A 15,869-nucleotide genomic window follows, 5' to 3' on the forward strand; every position below is an offset into this window, starting at 1 on the left:
ATATTCTAGTCTAAACAACCTAATTCCCTATTTGGTTATATGATATAATCATGCCCAACTGACATGGACTTGACAATAATTACAGAATGCTATTAGAAGGAATAGTTCATAGACAGCTAACCGTACAAAGTTGAAAACCAATCATCTCCTGACCGATAAAATACACAAGACTCTGTGTGGCCGAGTTGATCCACTGGTCAAGCACATTAGATGACTTTTGTAGTGTGGCTTGAATAGAGACAAAAGCGGCAAACCCTCCAATCTCAAGTCTCTTTGCATTCTGGACAAGGAATACGTCCAGAATGCAAAGAGACTTGAGATTGTACCATGGCAGTCATACGTCCTTGACCTGAAATTGACCAAAGATAAAACTACCACCGGATCAATTCAAAGAACAAAGATCAACGAACAACACTCCAACATGAAAACAATAATACAGGAATAGATAAAATACACTTAGAACACAATAAACTCCTTCCTTCTTGAAACGTAATGGTTCAGCGCACAACAGGAGAGTAAATTAGGTATAAATCATACTGCATCCTGCACAACAGAAATCTGATCAGACATGATACTAAAACTATAATACGAACAGTGAGTTACAATAAACACAACAGCTACATACTGATCGATAACAACAATTGGTGGAGGATAATTTTTCAGACTTTTTACTCGTTTTTTTTTTTTTTCCATCTTCAGCAAATGAGATTCTGAAAGGCAGCCGACAGGATGTCCATTGCAAATGAGATTCTGAAAGGCAGGTTTGCCAAATAATGTAGTAGATAACTCCACAAGAGCGGAGAACCTGCATAATCGGAAGGAAACAATGAGGCCTAGCTTAGACATTGGAAATTTGTGCTCAAGTTAGGATAAAAGCTGACACAAAGGAATCTAATACTACAATAGGCAGCCGACAGTCATTATATTAATTAAAAAAGAAAGAAAAAAACCCCTCACTGCACTGCCCCTCAAGTCTCATATACGGAACTTGAAACTTATACATTAGAGTTCGCGGGAATAGATATAAGTAGCATCATCCTGACTTGATCTCTCAGACCAAAAAACTGTAGGTGAGCAGAAAAGTATCAGAACTAAAGAGTATTAGCATATAAATAGTTCCTTTAAAAATAAAAAAAAATTGTTGAAATTTAATTGTCCCAAACGAATCCCTAAACCCTATGTGGCACCATGAAAGTGAAAGCTACATCTAATTGAATTAGGGACCTGCAGATAGAAAGATAACCTTATACTACAACTGCCTCCCAGTAAACAGATTAGAAGAGAAATGTCTCTTTTCTCGTCAATCGCCTTGCTTACCACGGAAATTGTTTCCAAATGTCTACCCTTCACATATGCACCTGCTTCCCAAGAAACAGTATCTCCCGAAAGTTCCGTCACCATCAGGGTCAATGGCTTAGCACCAAATATATACAAACATGCACCAGACTAATTGGCCTGTAATAAGAATAATTTCAAACTTCACCTGTGCAGCCCTTTAACCTCTTGTGATCACCTCACATAGATATTTGCCAAGTTGTTGAGAAACTTCAAAAGATATGGAACCACCTCTAAAGTAGTTTACATGTATTGTATACAAGAATTAGAATCAGAAGTGGATTGTTTTAACTGAAACAGAGATATTTTATTCATAAACTATGGAACTCAAATATAATGCAAAACTGACAAGCTTTAACAAGAGAACATATAAACCACACAACCAAACTGCTTTTGGAAACCTCAAAAACCAGTTCCAAAAAGAAATCTCAAATAGAATGCGAATGAACTACATTATGCACTAGCAATCATACAGGCCGGCCACTGCCCTCAATCTGCATGAAAGATATCAAATTGCAGCTGAAGATGCCTATAATATCCCTCCACATCCTCCTGTTTTCAAGAAGCCTCTTATCCACTACCAGGACAACAACCAACCACCAATACCCCACCGTACGCATAATTTGGGTCGGTCCACATTAGTTTCCACAACTTTTATTAAAAGCTTAGGGTACTAAATTTTTGAGCATTTAAACATTTAAGAAGGATTTGCTGGAATCTTCTAGTTTTCAAGTGTCTTCTAAATGCTTTATTTAAGAAGGAAGTTCTTCGTATTGGGTCATAAAGTTACTTTCTGTAAGCCATGTTCCCTCGATCATTGATAAATGCACCAATTGTACAACTAATAATATATAGAGAGAATAAAGTTTCCGCCCCAAGACAAGATTTTAAGGACATTAAGTAAATAAGTCGGTAAGTAATTTTGACAAACAAAAAGAAGCAAAATATTTAATGACATTATATTTGAATTTATGAAATTCCAGGGAATCCTCATCTATGTATTACTGAATTACTGATTAATTCTAAATAACTTCAAAATCCCACCCTGACTCTAAAATAACTTCTAGTTAGGTACAAAAAATTTCCGGCACCAGTTAATAGCCTTGTTTCATTGCACTCAAAAACTATTAAGGATGCACATAAAAGGAAACATACTGACTCGTTAAAAAGAAAACATTGCTTCACTCATAGCAGCCTTTGTATTAGTAAATGCATATATATTAGGAATTCATATGTTCTGCACTACATATGTTTTGCATTAGAATGTAAGAGATTTTTTTTTTTTGTTCGAAATCCCCTTTTCCCAGAAATATGAAGCTACCCTTGATCTAAGGCTCTGCTAAATACGATTCTTGTAAAAATTAAAGTTTCAAAGATAATAAATTTACTAAACAACGGGTCATACAGGATTATAACTGGTAATTCCACAACTGAGATTCCAAAAGCACACGATCAATGAATAACACCAATCAAAATTCAAGGTCTGCAATTCAATAACCACCTATAAATCACTGACAGTAAAAATTAATAAAACAAATCAACGAAAGCACAAAAAAAGGATGTGAAATCCACACACCCCAAATTATAATCCACACACTCACTTTCCATTTTCAGTAATCATTTTCATACGAAGACAAAATTTAAATCACTAAGGACAAAATTTAAGTTACTAAAAATAGAAAGTGGGTGTGTGGATTACAATTTGGTTGTGTGGATTTCACTTCCCCACAAAAAATTGAAATCGCTAACAAATAAGGACCAATACCCACAATTTTCGTTTTATGGACTTTGGATAAGCCAACAGTTTGCATCCTTATTTTGTTGATCGATCTCAATGGCCCCAACACCTTCCTCTTCATGTAGAGTGGGATTCATGTCGATCTAAAATTCCAAACCAAGCCTGAATCTAGAACCACATAAAAACCAAAATGTGCAACTAATCAAAAACAAAATTATTGAGGAATCTAGGCTAATTAATGAGAATAACAAAAAGTTAAGCACACCAAAATTAATTAGTGATAGCATGAAATTTAGAAAGAAATTAAGTCACAGTTAATGTACTGCAAGAACATTGGATACATAGTTGAGCATTAAGAATTTATGATCCATTAGAAATGCATAGGAGTTGCAGATTATGAATCTCTAATGCAAGACTGGTTTTTATTTAAAAGTATAATAAAGGTAAGCCTAGTGATAGCTTGGTTCCATATGGTACATCATCAATACGTCGAAAAACGCCAAATTGAGGACCGCGGCTAGATGGAATAGTGATATGATCTATATTGTGCCGGTGAAGATCAATAACCTGTTAGAATCAACAAAAATATTCAACTCATATGCAGTAACAGAAAATATCAAGAGAAATCTACCAGCTTTTTCCTTGTGTTATATAGGCCCCCTACATAAGATGGATATAGTTCTACAGATACAGGCCCGATAAATACTATATGAATAAGGTAAGATTAGTTAGCTTCCCATCACCTTCCTTCTCCTGCCTTTGACGAACCCAAATATAAGAATATTAAACTTCTGCATTACTGAGACCCCAAATCAGTCTCCATCATTCAGTCACAGAGCACAAAAAAGAAAAATGAACAAAAAAAAAAAATGAAGCATTCACGGAAGCAGCACAACTCACCCGATCTATCAAGAGACTTGAGTGAGGTATCTGAGGCTTAGCGAGGCTTCCAAGCTAGATGAAACCCTACCAAATAGGGTCAACAATAAATCATACCGAATAAAAAAAAAAAGTGTGATAATTACGAATAAGGTTTACTTACTTTTTGCCTAAAAATTAGCCCATCCGAGCCTCCCATCTCCCACACTTATGCAAAATCACTCTATATTTTGAGCTACCTCTAGGGAATTGGAAAAAAAACCCAGCTTTCTTGAGGCATGAATTGAAGAACTCAAGTTAGTATTCACTCGTTTAAAGTCTTCAATGTTAAAATTTATGTCAGCCTCTACTCCTGTGAACTTGATCACCACTCTATCATACATTCTGCAGAAAATAATTTGAAATAAGTAACTAATCATTGAAATTTCTACATGTTCTTAGCTCACATTTGCTTGGAGAAATTTTTTGTTTGTTTCCCCGTAAAAAGTAAGATCTGCATATGGCAAGCAAATAATACTCACCAAGCAGCTGCATGTGATGTGTCAAATCAACCTATAGGGTGCCCAAAAAAACGAAAAAAAAAAACCCCAACAGAAAGACCAACATGGGAATTTTATTGCAATGATAAAACAGGTGGTCCTTTTGTCAATTCAAATTTGAATTCAAAGTGTCATATTTGAATTCATAGAGGTACTGAAACTTCAAAGTGGCATATTTCAAGTCATAATTGGTGATATAGATATTACTCCCTCACCTTATAAAACAGGAAAACAATAAATGATGATAAGTCAATTGAGTATGGTAACACTTTAAAACACACCATTCAGACCATAAAGTTGAGCTACAAAGAAACGATAACATTGAAGGCAAAGTTAATCAAATCTAAGAGAAACCCATATCATACCAACTTACCAAGTTAAATATATATACATAAATAAATATCAATTTCATTATATAAGAAGGTTCTTACCTGTGGAGCTGAGAAAATTGAAAAACACATACTTAGTGTGTACTAAAACTAGGCCAATGTTGGCAGCATATTGAAAGCGGATAAAAGTGGCCCTTCTAATTCAAAACACTTCAAGAAAACAAAATGAAAATGTCAATTAGAAGAGCAGGATTACAAACATCCACCAAAGTCTCCAGCTTTATATTGAAAGAAGTTGATTAACTTTTTTTTTTTTTTACTTAACCAACACATGTACCGTCATAAATAAACTTTGTAACGTATCAATTCAAAAAAAATTGCTATTTAAAGGTTTAATAACATATTGTGATATCAATCTGAAATGTTAAAGAAGGGACTATGGTATTATATTCCCTAGTTCACACAGACCAATTTCTTCTGATGAGATCATGAAGCTTACCTGAAGAACTAACAAACCGAATATTACCAAAATCAGCCCAAACCCAAAGCCACACCATAGTTACCACCACATTTTACCAGAAATAACAACACCAAAAGAAAAAAGAATCAGAATTGCACCAAAATTCAAACCAATAGCACCCAAAACTCAATCTTACTTCTATTAAAAAACGAACACTCAATCTTACTCAGAGCTCAAATTCTGAAATTCTCCCAAATATATAAACCATGCAACAACAGAAGACGAACCTAGATGAGAATACCCAGATGACACTCTTGCTCCTCTGTAGAAGTTGATAGAAATATGAAAACACCAAAAGACTACAGGAAGCGATCTCACTTCTCTTTCCGAAAACTATAGCTCTCCAGAAAACCAAAGAGCCCAAGACAGAGAGAGAAGGCAAAGAAAAAGAGAGGAGAAAAGGAGACGAGGCCGACGAAATTTAAGCAATTGCTCCCTGTGAAGTGTGAATGAAAGAGGAATAGAGGGGGCGATGAGGACTACGAAAGGAATTTATATGTGTCACAACTATAATGATCAACTACGAAAGGAACCCAATTAATCATGTATAAGCAACTATAATGGTCAATAGATGGATTTGATTGTTGTCTCACAACAACTTGAAATCTAAACTGTATTATATCATTAAAGAAATGGTTCACCTAGCTAGTAATGAAAGGCTAACAATATAAAATGCACATATTAATATTTGAAAACACCCAGAAAACAACATGCAAAGATACAAAATAACCATCTAAGGATTTGTCAGTCGAATCTTAATAAACAAAACAGACAAAGAAGAATCAGAACGAAACAAAATACCCAGATTTGTCCTTCCTGTCTCTGCAATCAGCCGTCTCCTTCAATTTGCACAATACTTGCTCCTCAACCTGAGAAAGAACCCAACAAACTTAGATTTCTTTCATACTCTGCATGCATCGAAAGAACCAAGATCAAAAAAGAAAAAAAGAAGAAGAAAACCAAGATCAAAGGAAGAAAATTTCTTTCATACTCTGCATGATGTGAACAACAAAGATCAAAAAAGAAAAAAGAAGAAGAAAACCAAGATCAAAGGAAGAAAATTTATCTCAGAAGAAGTCGATTTCTAGCTTGCGTAATAAAACTAACGCTTACAATCGAGTGAAGCAGGAGAGCTTGAGATTGGGGTTGAAATCTGGAAAGTGATGGATGTGGCTGAATCTCGATCAACAGATTCGGTGGAGTTGAAAGAGAGAGAGAGAGAGAGAGAGAGAGAGAGAGAGAGAGAGAGCAAGAAAAGATATAGGAAGCGACGAAATGCAAGCCTGACACTGTTAAATATTGTTAGGCACTGTTCTGTATGAACAGTCCTACAACAAATAGATATATAGTAAAAGGTAAACTAGAAATGTGCCCGTGCTTTGCTGCGGGTTTTGGATCTTTAGACCAATAATGCTACATGAGTTCTTTAGCAGTTTCCTCAGTTGGTTCCTCCATTGTAAACTCTTGGTTTCTGGATGCAGTGACAGTGGAATTCTGGGTAGTTAGATAAGAAAACAAACTATGAATCGGCAAAAGAAATACAATCTGTAAGGTAATCAGATGAAATATAATAATGCAGAATATCGTTCTTATATATGTTAAAGATACAATATTGAATTCTCAGTAACAATCTTATATTCACATCACATATAAGACACTAATGTCATAGGTCAAGGTTTTTTAGAATTCATATCCATATAATGAAACTTGATATTCCTAGAGTAATTTCTGACCGACTTGAGTGCTCAAAAAATAGTTTCTCAAAATGAAAAGTACATTAGTAGCTTACTAAACAGAGAGCATAAAACAGAGTTCGCAATCAATTTCATGATATCACAATTAGGGAATCCAGGGTACTAATATTAAACATAAACATAGATATACACATATTGGTGATCAAAATTAGGGAATGCAGGGTACTAATATTAAAGCTTCCATATTTATTAACCAGATGTAGAAGCATCTATAGTAGCACATCATGAAGTTGTAAGCTAAAGAGGAAGTTACCTTACTGAACTTTTACTTGGCATTGGTTTGCAAAGCCGGTTGCTGCATGAGGTGATGTTCATTTTCTTTGCTAATGAAACATGCCCAGGAGTTGAACATGAAGGAAAGATATCCTAGAGAAGTTGTTGGATATTAGTGATGATGCGGCCTCCATAATCTATAAGTGCAACAAATCAGTGTATATAATAAATAACAAATAAACAAATGAAAATGCACAGTAGAAAAGGAGAGCTCAATCACCTAAATGAAAGTTCAAAATCCAGAGCTTTCATTTTGGATATATTTTTTGCTCTCGTTTAAGGCTTTAACAGCTGCTTGCTTACTGAGTGGACTTTCTTTTTGTTTATTCCTAAAAAACACATGCTCAAAAAAAGTGACAGATTGAGTTTATGGGTTGCAAGAGGTCAAAACTTTACTTAAAAATTCCTTCAAGAAGTCAATGAGAAATAACCAAGTGAAAGATAGGAAAAATAGATGTCATTTTAGCTTTCTATTATTCCATTTTCCCATATGCAGTTTACTCAAGAATTCATCATTTCATATTTCATAGTAGAATTTAATTTGAGATCAGCAGTTTAGAGTGTTGGTTGTGTTACCTGTAAAGAGTTTGCTGCATATCATGACCCAGGCTAATTAGCCGACTGACTGGCATTTTCTCATTTGATTAAAGCATGTGGAGCAAGCTGGGTAGAATATCTTTCTTCTAGCACATTGTAGCTCTAAAAAATATCAGTTGGTTCTGTAATGTAGAGCATGACATTCACGTTGTGAGTAAATGCTGAACGAGTGGTAAGTAAAACACAAATGTAGCTTTTCTATCTCACATACGGCTGGATCTTTAATTTGGAGATCATATTTTTGTCTACAGCCTCCAACACCACTTGAAAATCAAATGCCAATTTTGCCAATTCAAAATCACAAACAAAATTCAATTACAACAGAACATTAAGATAAAGAGAAATATACAGAATATAAATTCAATTGTATATGGATTCCCCAAATACACAAAACATTAGGACTAATAGAAAATAAAACGGTCATTCAGAATTGAACGTACTATTGAAACAAAGCAATTCAAGAGTAGACATTGTCACATGATTAGTATCCATGATCTACAAGTTGCTGATCTATAAATCAAATGCACATTCTCATTCTTCAGAAATATTCAACACAGAAACAAAAACCCAGAAACGTAAAAGAAACCAATTGATTGATAAAAAAATATATATAAAAAAAAACACAGTGATTGCTCACTTTCATAATACATGCAAAGTAATTCAAAATTACTGAAGTAATGACTAATGCAATTAAAAGTACCTTTCCGGAGTCGAAATACAAAGAATACTATCAGCTTCACTGCAAAACTTGATCAGAAGGATCAAAATGTTTCATCCTGCAAAAAGGAACTATTGATATTGTATCTAAAACAGAAATTGAAAGCAGATAAAATTAAAGGGTGCCTGAAACTCTTCAAACAGACAATATTTAAATTTGAACACAAAATCATTCAGCATATATCAAAAAACTAAAACTGAATGCATACTAATAAAACAATAATCATAAATGTGAACGGAAACAAATACATGGAGCCTAGCCTAACATGGGGTTTTTCTCTCTGTATTAGAATAATAGCAGACAAAGGATTTGTAGCAAAGAAACAAATGAAGTCACTAACCATATGGATCATTTATTTACTTCATCCCTCTCTGCAACTGTAGCTTTCAAAAGAAATAAACCCAGATTAATCTCAAAGCTCCAACATTCAAAACCAAATTCAGACACAATTCAACTCAAAATTGTAACTTGCGCAATTGAAAGAGGATGGAGGAACAATACCCATTCTTTTTTCTTCAGATCAATGTCGGAACCCGTACCCATTCTTGTTTCTTCCTTGTGGTCTTCAATTTTCATCTTTCAATTGTGGCTGACGTCAAGATTCTTTGGCCTTCAGTTGTGGAGATGGATGTGTGGTGGGTCGGAGGAGGGCTGGGTTCTGTGTCGATCTGATCTGAGGGCTGGGTTCTCGCAGCTTTGCTCTATACCTTATTTACTACTAGAAATTAGCCCTTGCTTTCCTGCGGGTTCCTTTTAGTAATATCAAATTATTGAAATACAAAAGAGATATTGCCACGTATTATTAAAATAGGAAAATACTCGTTACAGATGTTACATTTTAGTTTATTTTCATTCAACAAAAGGCACTGCAAAAATACTACAAAAGTTACATATTCCAAAAACCTTGAGCAGATATATTAAATTTTCTTTTATACACATTGCAAATAAAACTTCACCGAAAATCATATCTAGTCAGATGCATTCTTCATGGTAAGAAACAACTCCGTTTGGCACCTCATTTCAACGGCCATCACTGGAACTAACAAACAGTCGTATATCAGAATTTCAGAATGTGTGTGGGGTAAACGATTAATTCCTAAGTGGATAGCTTATTTGAAATGACAGCATGAGAACTACCTTACAGTTTACTGTGTTTACTACATTGGACCGAGTATGAAAATCCTGAAGATCAAAGTTCTAACATTCCCCCGAAGGGAACCAGATAAATTGAATACATGATATTGGAAGACATAATTTCTTTTTAATTAAACTTTCAATGAGAGTGGATTTCGTCGAGAAGTACCACTCCCTCTATATTGAACAATTCTTAGTAAAAGCTGAGTAGTTATTCTTGCGTTAATCTACAACCAAACATGCCTCAAAAAAAATTTGATTGCAGATTAATAGACAGGAGGGAAATTAAAATATCAAATTCACCACAAAAAAAAAAGGTGATTACTTACCATGGAGAGTCATGTCATGACTGATATGACTTTGCTTGATTCAAGCAAGCTCTCTGTCTCGAGCTTTCTCCTGTGCCGGTTCTTTGGATCAACTGCATCGGTCTATCACCAGAAATAGAAAAAGATCAAAGTATAGAAGAGACTCCCAATATATTGAGCCGGAAGAATGTCATAAAAATCTACATAGAAAATAATACATCATAACTGAGAAGTAATTAATTTTGTAACATCAGGCATACCTCAAAGTGAAGTAATTGATCAGATTTCAGATAGACACCAGCTGAAGAGCAGTATATGTACCTGCAAATCACTAGAATTGTTTAACAAGCTTAAAATTGGCCATCTTACATTGGTGGAAATAACATTTTAGCATCAAATAAAACATAGCCCCACCACTTTAGTATTTGAGCAAACCTAAGAACTACAAAGCAACAATTATTCACATTTCCAAAATTCATTTTTCCGGTTTATGGTTCATTTCTTTAGTTCCATTTTGAGTCACAATCACATCTATACCTATGGAGTTAACTGATCTTCTCTAAAATCCCAAATGTGTCAGCAAGCTTCAAGGACTGGCATTTCAATTACTCCTGTGCATGAGCGATGATAGCACATCCTGTAAATACATATCATCAGTTTGTAAATAAGAAAAAAAAATTTCACCGACTCTTCAGAGGAATCCTAACACCAGAAACATACTGCGAAAATAGACTACTTGAGTTTAAATCCTCAATTCACTAAAATCCAAACCAATTAAGATTAATCATGTTTTCTCATATATAAGCCAACAATTTTTAATTCTCGAGAAACAGTATTGTATCACGCAAATTGCACAATGATTTCAGCAATTCATAATTTCAGCATACCATCTAAGCAATTGAGCTGATACTTAATCCACCATCTCGAGTATCCAGCGAGCTCCAGTTACCTCCTCAATCTTATACTTTGCCACAGTATACAAATTTAATTTGGCTCGGGTAGCATTTTATGAGTAGAAAACTAACCTAATCTCTCTCTCTCTCTCTCTCTCTCTCTCTCTCTCTCTCTCTCTCTCTCTCTCTCTCTCTCTCTCAGTACACTCTAAACACTAAGAACATTGGAAAAAAAAAAAACTGCCTAGCATATAAATGTAGCCTGCTTTAGCCTTAGTTGGACCAATTTGATAATTAACAAAGAATAATAATTTTAAATTAAGGAATGTGTTGACCTCTTCTTCGACACACTGATAGTGCACAGAGATGCAAAATGTCTGATCTTCTACCATGGCAACTTCTATACCCTTTATTTCTTCTTCCGGTGCCTTCATGATCTGCAGCAAGTTATTTTTGCTAATAGATATATGATGAAACATGTGCAAATTCTTAAAACATGATAAATCATTAAATCCTCACAAAATCCAGCAGGAAATTCATTACCTCATTGTCGTGATCTCCTATGAACCTGCAAAATTAAGAGAGTAGTGGGAGTCATAGTTAGGTCAGTAGGATCAACTGACATCAATTTATTTCTGGATTTTGGGGGTAAAGCTGTGTAACCAAAAGTAAAACTTTAGACAACCAATAGAAACCCATGTTATACCAAGTAAAGAAACCCAATTTCCATTTTGTTGAACCGAAAATTGAGAGAGTAGTGGGAGTCATAGTTAGGTAAGTAGGATCAACTGACTTCAATTTATTTCTGGATTTTGGGGGTAAAACTGTGCAACCGATAGAAACCTATGTTATACCAAGTAAAGAAACCCAATTTCCATTTTATTGAACCGAAAGGGAAAAAAATTACCTACACAATTTCACGGTGAACAACCCTGACCCTCCTCCTCTGTCGCAGTCGAAATCCAACAAACAATCATGGTCTTACCCGGTTACTTGAAAACCTCAAACAAAATAAACCACCAAACTACCATTTTTACAATAACAATAACCCAATCTTTAGTTGGTCAATCAGTTATAAAGTATGCCAATTGTTATGTACATGCGGCATTTAGTGTATAAAGCCATAGGTAATACCCATCAACTAATGCATTATAACAATAAACAACTTCATTTAATGTCGTGAAGAAGAAGAATATGTCATAGGTGTTCTGGTATGATCGATAATACCTTTTATAACAAACAAAATTGAGATTGATCTTGTTCTGATGGTATGAACTATAAAATTCACTTATGAAAATCAAATTAAGTTATCATCTTGCTTCAAAGCACATATTGGTATGAAAATGTTTCTGATTACATTACTATAAAAGACACCAAAAATGCAAAGCAACGAAACAAAACAGTTTAAATTCAAGGAAAAGGATTTATAGCCTCATATATGGAACCCAATCAAACTTAATAACATGCCCCCAAACACAATCATAATGGCACCTGATGGAAAAAACATCAAGCCAATCTTTAAACCCTACCAAACACCAATTACATTATCAACTAGCTTCATTACGAAATACCTGAAAAGTTTCAATTACAATCGCTATTCAAATTTGGCGGTACAATCCATGGACAATTGAAACTCTGCACCACAACAAAACATTCGATCAGACCAAGAGAAAATAAAAAATAAAATATAAAAAATTAGCAACAAAATCAAAGAAACGAATGCATGGGCAAAAGGGATACTGAATATTTTCTTTTATCTCCAAATCTCATCATAGATGTCTAGCTCTTTCACCCTCTTTGTATTTCTACCGGCATAAATTCAACCAAAATCAATTTGCAGCTAAAATAAAAAAAGGGGAATTAAACACTACCCAATATAAAAACAAAGATAAAAGACCCATGCCAAGAATATCAACTATTAATAAATAAAATGGCCGGAATGAAGAAATTTCCCCAGATAAAAAAGAAACAAGAAGAACATAATGGAGAAGAAGGAGGAGGTCCGTAGAATGGACAAACCTAATACTTGTCGTTCCAGTTTCTGAGTTTCCAATGAAGCAGATCGAACTTAACAAAAATTGAACCATAAGAGAACCAAAGAAATGACAGTACAGTAATTGTGTCAATAAGATTGATATAAAAACATATACGAGATCAAATTAATTATATCATTATGGTAGCGAAGCAAGGGAGCCAGCATTTGATAAACACAGTTCAACTTGCAATTTTGGCATCCAAATTCTTACTAATCGAATCATCAAAATGTTAATTTCTCTTCAGCCTCGCCCAAATTTAAAACAGCTGAATCTTTGCGAAACCTGAAAAGGAATAATTTAAACGAAATTATGATATTCACTTGGATTTCAAATTAGACGTATCATGTCGGAATAGAACCAACTAAAGAACTATGACATAAGCCCAATGTTAAAACCATATTTCATATTCGATAACACAACTTTGTCAACTGATAAGATAATCATGAAAATAATCCACTTAAAAGGAATCAATTACCCGATTCAGAGCTTATGAAGAGAACAACAACTTGAGCAGCTTTCCTTCAGCCAGCAGCAATGAGATTTCCTCCCTGATCAGATCAGCCCATAATTGAAGGTATGTTGCGTACTTGAAACTGCACCAAGAACACAATCTATGGAGTGTATCATCTGGTGCACAAACACCTCACTGAAATTAAACTCCCCATGATGTTGCCTCGCTGGATCAGTTTCTGAGGAACCAAGCATCCCGTATGCACAGCCTTGAAACCTCTGGAAAATAACAGGTAAGCAAACTAATATTATCCTCCCAAGCTCCTGACTTATGTAGTAAAATACCAAGTAACCTAAGCTGAGTCCACAAAACAATTTGGGACACTAACTACTAATATTCTATTTAAATTTCAATATTTACAATGAAAGCAAACATCTTATCAAAGTTTCTGTAGGTTTTATCCCTTTACTGGTTTTCTAAGAACTACGAAACAAAAGATGAGCAAATTATACCACATTACCTCTGTATGAAGCCTCCCAACCCCCGTCAAAGCTTATGATCCCTGAAGGAAACGAAGACATGCAATCCATTAAAAACGAAAGATAAGAATCGGAATTAAACAAACCAAGGAAAAATCACATGCCCAACCTGTAAACCTCGTTTCTTGATGGATCACCCAATCAATGAAGCCAGAGATGAGAACAGACGACTCGTAGCAGGTCCCAAACCTATACCAGAATAAGAGAGGACAAGGAGTCCAGATTCTTCCAGAGGTGTGCCGAGCAAGAGAAAGGACAACCGATGAAGGAAGTGACGAAAGAGAGGGAAGAAGAGCTTGAGATCTGGCTGAATCTCTTGATGGAGATGATTCGGTGGTGTCCAGAGAGATCGAGAGAAAGAATTAAGAAACGGCGAGATGCAGGCCCAAGGCCAATGTTCCCTTAGGAACAGAAAGGCAGCGCGAGGCCGCATAATAATATAGTAAATTTCCAAAAAATCAACACTCTTAACTGGTCAGTACCTGGTGTTGCTTGTAAGACACTGGTTAAGACTGAAGAGTACATTAGATTCCCTCAGTTGTGCCATCTGATGTTGAGATCTGCTGCGTTGGGCATTCAGTACGTATCATAATAGAAGAGGATTAGCAGTGAATGTGTCATATAAATTAGTGTATGTAATAACATCCAAGAAAAGAAAAAAGTCAAACATGAAATAGTATTTTAGAAATACAAATCCTTTAAGTGATCAAGGACAGTTTGAAATAAACGTACATATCTTCTTCTTTTTTGAAGTGTTAACTCCATGCTTCCATGCATTATACCATACAGTAATTGCATTCATTCTTAGAGAACTGATTTGTAGACTAAAAATAAAAGACAATAATGAAAAAAAAAAATATCTGAAAAAGTAAAACTAAGTAGCAAATTAATTACGATTTCATAACCTCAAAATTAACAGCACACAGTAAACTAAATGTAAACTATTCTGGAAGCTTAAATGTAGTCATGTAGTCCAACAGAAAGTAAAGTAATGTAGTCATGTAAACTACTCAAAACACTGGAATTTAAGTGTGACGAATGTGAAAGAGATCTGATATACTATGGAATTCAACTCTTACGTTCAAGTATGGAGTAATAGATATATGAAACATAAGTAGACCACATAATATGTTTAGTCCACACCCAATCTGATGGTCAAACTAACAAATAGAATTGCACTCCCTATTATAACTGCAATCAGGAGGGAACATATAAAACAAAATATTCACTTCATTCTCATATCTTTTATTTTCAATGTATTAAACATTGCAAGGAATGAACCTGCCATAGAAATCTTATATAAAACACATAGCGTATAAGTCTCTAAATGTAAACGGTGTACTTTTGTTTGTTTTTTCAAAACACTGATATTCTTATAACTATAGTGATAGATTGAAAAGTGTTGGCAAGTAAGAATCATGATTGTAATATAAGTCATCACCACCAGTACAAATGGAAGCCAAAAATTAGATATTGTGCAGAGAAGTAAATGCCACATTCCCTATTTTTCCTCATTCCTTTGGTCTCTAACCTCTCAAACACTTGAACTTCCGCAAAAGTCTCTTTAGTAAAACCCCATTTTCACTTTTTCCATCTGCTTCAACATCTCTAACCTTCCAAACATTTAAACCTTTGCGGGAATTACTTATACTGGTCACGATGTAAAACTGCATACAGAAGAGCGAAATCCATTCCATATAATACACACAGGAAGGCTTTCGACAATTCATATGTGAATATAAGTTGCTAATATAAATTTTAGTTTTGTGTTACCTGTAACGTATCAAAGTCTGGGCAGATTCAGAGCTAGCTTTGTAGCTTCTTCC

The 15,869-nt window shown here is 34.7% G+C and overlaps 1 non-coding gene across 1 annotated transcript; it reads right to left on the reverse strand.

The window, feature by feature from the left end:
* Positions 1–15,043: 15,043 nt before the first annotated feature.
* Positions 15,044–15,869, reverse strand: LOC101309385. The gene is made up of 2 exons (XR_185208.1): positions 15,817–15,869; positions 15,044–15,710 (listed from the first exon to the last, which is right to left on the reverse strand). It is a non-coding gene; the product is annotated as an uncharacterized LOC101309385 (transcript).

This window comes from Fragaria vesca, linkage group LG7 (assembly GCF_000184155.1).
Source record: "Fragaria vesca subsp. vesca linkage group LG7, FraVesHawaii_1.0, whole genome shotgun sequence".
Lineage (NCBI taxonomy): Eukaryota > Viridiplantae > Streptophyta > Magnoliopsida > Rosales > Rosaceae > Fragaria > Fragaria vesca.